This window comes from Pseudorca crassidens, chromosome 3 (assembly GCF_039906515.1).
Source record: "Pseudorca crassidens isolate mPseCra1 chromosome 3, mPseCra1.hap1, whole genome shotgun sequence".
In the NCBI taxonomy this organism is placed as follows: Eukaryota; Metazoa; Chordata; class Mammalia; order Artiodactyla; family Delphinidae; genus Pseudorca; species Pseudorca crassidens.
The window spans coordinates 69,880,707-69,885,860 of record NC_090298.1 but is presented as its reverse complement, the minus strand read 5'-3'; the positions used below and the strand labels follow the sequence as shown (position 1 = coordinate 69,885,860).

Genomic DNA, 5,154 nt, shown 5'->3' with positions numbered 1-5,154 from the left:
TGATTATTAGGTAATATCCTTCTTTATCTCTTGTTACAGTCTTTGTTGTAAAGTCATTTTGTCTAATATAAATATTGCTACCCTGGCTTTCTTTTCATTTTCATTTGCATGGAATACCTTTTCCATCCACTACTTTCAGCCTGTGTGTATTTTTAGATGTGAAGTGAGTCTCTTGTAAGGCAGCATATATATGGATCATGTTTTTGTATCCATTCAGCCACTCTGTGAAATTTTTTTTCAATTTGAAAACAGTCACTGTTTATTAACTGACTAGATTACAAAAATAATCATGGTAGATACCTTAGTTCATCCTTCTAATAAGCCTGTTGATCTGGTCTTTCCTGTTGCCAGCATCTCCACCTTCTACAAAATGGGTAGTCTTTTTCTTCATTCTGCCTCATGGAGAAGACAATTTGAAGGGCCACAGAAGTTGTTTACTTCTTTGAAAAGTTTTCCAACAGTATAGATCTCATGAATCAGATCCTCCATGCAGATGATGCCATGTTTGCCAAGAGATCAAGCAATCAACACATTATACATCAGGGCAATTTGCTTCTTGTTGATTTTACCAAAACCATGCTTGTAGATCAATTCATTTACTGACTTCGGTTTTGTGTACCCCCATGCAATGTATGGTTCCACAATTCTCAGCATGTTAATTGAAGCCTTGTTGAGCTTTACAAAGGTGCCATTGAAGATCTGACAGAGGTGAAAGAGCTGCAACACCTTTCAAACTTTTGGGCTCACACCGTTGATACCTCTGATACTGATGACAAATGCCAATTTTGATTCTGTGGGTACCTGGAAGTTGCCGGCTTTTCTTGCCATCCTAGCCATTCAAATTTCAGTCTGCCTGTATTCCTTGTGATAGTGCTTAGCTTTTTCATAGATAAGCTTCCTCCTTGCCTTTCAAAACATCTTTTGGGCAGATTTCTTTCTTAGGCTCTTGATCTTAAGCTCTGTGAAATTCTTTCACTTTTTCTTTTTTTAAAAAAAATATTTATTCATGTATTCATTCATTTATTTATTCATTCATTTATTTATTTATTTATTTGGCTGGATCGGGTCTTAGTTGCAGCATGTGGGATCTCCATTGCGGCATGTGGGATCTTTCATTGTGGCGCACAGCCTTCTCTCTAGTTGTGGCACATGGGCTCCAGAGTGCCCAGGCTCAGTAGTTGCAGTGTGCAGCCTCTCTAGTTGTGGCATGCGGGCTCCAGAGCACATGGGCTCAGTAGTTGCAACACATGGGCTCTCTAGTTGTGGTGCACAGGCTGTAGAGTGTGCAGGCTTAGTTGCCCTGTGGCATGTACGATCTTAGTTCCCCAACCAGGGATTGAACATTTTTACTCCCCTCACCCATGATTGCTGTTTTTGACATCATATTTTATACATTTGTGTTTTGTGTATCCCTTAACTACTCATTGCAGCTATAGATGATTTTACTACCTTTGTCTTTTAACCTTCCTACTAACTTTATATGTGGTTGATTTACTACCTTTACTGTACATTTGCCTTTACTGATGAGCTTTTTCCTTTTGTAATTTTCACATTTGTAGTTGTGTCCTTTCCTTTTTCACTTACAAAAGTTCCTGTAATATTTCTTATAAAGCTGATTTGGTGGTGCTGAACTCTTAAATTTTGCTTGTCTGTAAAACTTTTGATCTCTCCATCAAATCTGAATGAAAGCCTTTCCAGATAGAGTATTCTTGGTTTTAGATTTTTCCCTTTCATTGCTTTAAATATATTGTGCCATCCACTTCTAGCCTTCAGAGTTTCTGCTGAAAAGTCAGATCATAGCCTTATGAGAGTTCCCTTGTATGTAATTTGTATGTAATTTGCTGTTTTTAATATCCTCTCTTTAACTTTTGCCACTTTAATTACAGTATGTCTTGGTTTGGTCCTCTTTGGGTTGATCCTGTGTGGGACTCTCTGTGCTTCCTGGACCTGGATATCTGTTTTCTTTCGTAGGTTAGGGAAGTTTTCAGCTATTATGTTCAAATATGTTCTCTGCCCCTTTCTTTCTCTCTTCTGGGATCCCTATAATGTGAATGTTAGTATGCTTGATGTCCCAGAGATTTCTTAAACTGTCCTAATTTCTTTTTGTTGTTTTTTTCTTTTTTTCTGTTCAGCTTCAGTGATTTCTACTACTCTGCCTTCCAGCTTAATGATCCATTCTTATTCCTCTGTATCTTATAATCTATATTGATTCCTTCTAGTGTAGTTTTTCATTTCAATTTTGTATTCTGCAGCTCTTTTTGCTTCTTCTTTATATTTTCTAACTTTTTGTTAAACTTCTCACTGTATTCATTCTTCTCTGAGTCTCTGATAATCTTTATAATCATTACCATCTCCATTTTATGTAGTTCTTCTGGGGGTTTGTCTTATTCCTTCCTTTGAAATATGTTCCTCTGTCATCTCTTTTTACCTAATTTGCTGACTTTATTCCTATGTATCTCGTAGGTTGGTTACATTTCCCAACTTGGAGAAGTGGCCTTTTGTAGGAGACATCCTATGCATCTTAGCAGTCATCAGAGCTATATTCTCTAGTGGTACTCCCTATTTGGAATGTGTGGGTCCCTCTGTTGTGGCTGGCTGACTACTGTTTGCAGTCTGGTAGGCATGGCTGGCCCCTGGTCCAGTTGGTAGCCAGCCCTGCCTTGTGCAGAGGCTACTGGCCACTGGTTGGCAGGGCTGGGTCATGAGGTAGCTGGCTATGGAACCCTGGGGGAACCCAGGACTAGTGCTGGCCCACTGGTAGGCAGAATCAGGTTCTGGGGTGGGTGGTTGTGAGGCCAGGATTCCCAGATCTAGTGTCGGCCTGCTGGTGCATGGGGTCAATTCCTAATATGACTAGCTACAGGTTCTAGCGTGTCCCAAAGCTGGTACTGGCCCATTGGTAAATAGGGCGGGATCCTAGGCAGCTGGCTGAGGGGTCAAAGGTATCTCAGAGCTAGTGTTGGCCTGCTGTTTGGTAGGGCCAGGACCCATGGCATCCTGGGTCTGGTGCCAGCTTGCTGGTGCGTTGGCTGGGTCCTGACAAGGGAGGGTGAAGGGCTGTGGTTGTCCTGGGGTTGCTGTCTACCTGCTGATGGGTGGTGTCAGGGCCCAGGAGATCCTGGGCCTGGTACCTGCCCACCAATGGGTGAAGCCAAGTCCTGGTGTTAGTGCCAGCCCACTGGCAGGCAGAGCTGGATCCTAGGGTCTCTGGCTGCAGGCCCTGGGGGTCCTAGAGCTGGTGTTGGCCCTCTTGTGGGTGAGACCTATTCCTGACATGGCTGGCTGCAGGATGCAGGGTGTTCCAAAGCTTGTGTCAGCCTGTTAGCGGTTGAGGCTGAATCCTGGGATGGCTGGCTGAGGGGTCCAAGGTATCTCAGAGTTGGTGTTGGCCTGATGGTGAGCAGGACTGGAGCCTAGGTGGTCCCAGGGTTGATGCCACCCTGCTGGTGGATGGGCTGAGTCCTGTCATGACAGGCTGTGGGGTTGCAGTTGTCCTGGTGTCCACCTGCTCATTGGTGGGGCTGGGGCCCAGGGGGTCCTAGGGCTAATTTCTATCCACTGGTGGGTGAGGCTGGTCCTGAGGCTAGTGCCAGCTCGCTGGTGGATATGGCCAGGGAGCAGGGGGTCCTAGGGGTGGTGCCTGCCCACTGGTGGGCAGAGCTGGGTCCTGAGGTCTCTGGCTGCAGGGCCCTGGGGGTTCTGGGGCTAGTGCTGTTGCACTGGTATGTGCTGCTGGGTCTTGGTCCCTATGGTGAACAGGGCTATGTCCTGGGGCAGCTGTGGGCTCAGGGGGTCTTAAGGCAGAAGGCCTGTTGGTAGATGGTGCTGTGTTTCTAGCTGCTTGGCCTGAGGCATCTGAGTACTGGTGCCAACAGGCTGGTGGGCAGAGTTGGGTCCTAGTATTAACCTAGAGGGAGGATTCCAAAATGACGCTTACCAGCAAGAGAGTCCACATGGTGGAACAAGCTCCCAAAAATAGCTGCCACCGGTGTCATGTCCCCAAGGTGAGCTCCAGTTGCCTCCTGCCTGTCTGGAAGGCTCTCCATGATGAAAAGGTAGGTCTGACCCAGGATCCTTTCAAATTACTGCTTCTACCTTGGATCCTGGAGCACGTGAGATTTCTCTATTTCCCACAGCCCTCTATGTCTCCAAAAGTAAGTCCATCTGGCCTTCAAAGCCAAACGTTCTAGGGGCTTGTCGTCCTGGTGAAGCACCCCTGGGCTGCAGAGACCCATTGTTCCTTGGGGAAAACATCTGCAGTTTTGATTGTCCTCCTGTTTGTGTATCGCCCACTCGAGGGTATGGGTCTTAACCCCTACCTGTCTCATCATTGTGTTTCCTTCTTTATATCTTTAGTTGTATAATAGAAGATCTTTTCTGCTAGATTCCAGTATCATTCATCAACAGTTGCTCTGTAAATAGTTGTAATTTTGGTGTGACTATGAGAGGAGGTGAGCTCAAGGTCTTCCTGCTCTGCCATCTTGCCAGGCACCTATGAGACTATTTTAAATTTGTATTTAAAGCTCTTATTATAATCTTTATTTAAAGATAAATTCTTACCAATAACATTCCCTTTGCTGTATTTCACTTTCCTATAAAATAATCTGGTCTCACTTTGTGGTTTTGGTCCATCTTTTGATATAGCGACAATGTTAAGATAGAGTCAAGTTTTAAGGATGCAAAAAATTAAGAAATAACTTGAACAGTACTTCATAAACCTAAGAAGTTATTTGCAGAACAATTTTGTTTTAAAGAAGAAAGGAAGAACCTCCCTCCAGAGTTCCAAGTTCCTGATGCATATCTATAAAGTAAAAGTTGCTTTTGTAGATAGTAGGCTGAGAAATAATTTCCGGGCAGTCAAGTGCTATAACCCACAACGGTACATCTTTGTCAAAGAATGAAAATTCTATCTATAAGAAAAATTATTACAGCTATTGTGTGTTTTGTCCACCAGAGAAAATAAAGTTATAGAACCTCAAGTCATAAATACATGGATCATAGCTTGTGAGCTTTGTAACGTTTTATCAGCTATAAAAGAAGTCTAGTGAAGCTAAACATGTGTTTTTTGGTTACTCTTTTATGGTATCCTCAAACTATTATCTGTCAGTAGCCAAACAAAACTATTCATGCTAACCAGCAGTGAGAATGTTCAAC

The 5,154-nt window shown here is 43.6% G+C and overlaps 1 pseudogene; it reads right to left on the bottom strand.

Moving 5' to 3' along the window:
* Window positions 1-230: 230 nt before the first annotated feature.
* LOC137220738 (large ribosomal subunit protein uL30-like) lies at window positions 231-918 on the bottom strand (annotated as a pseudogene).
* Between the last annotated feature and the right edge of the window lie 4,236 nt (window positions 919-5,154).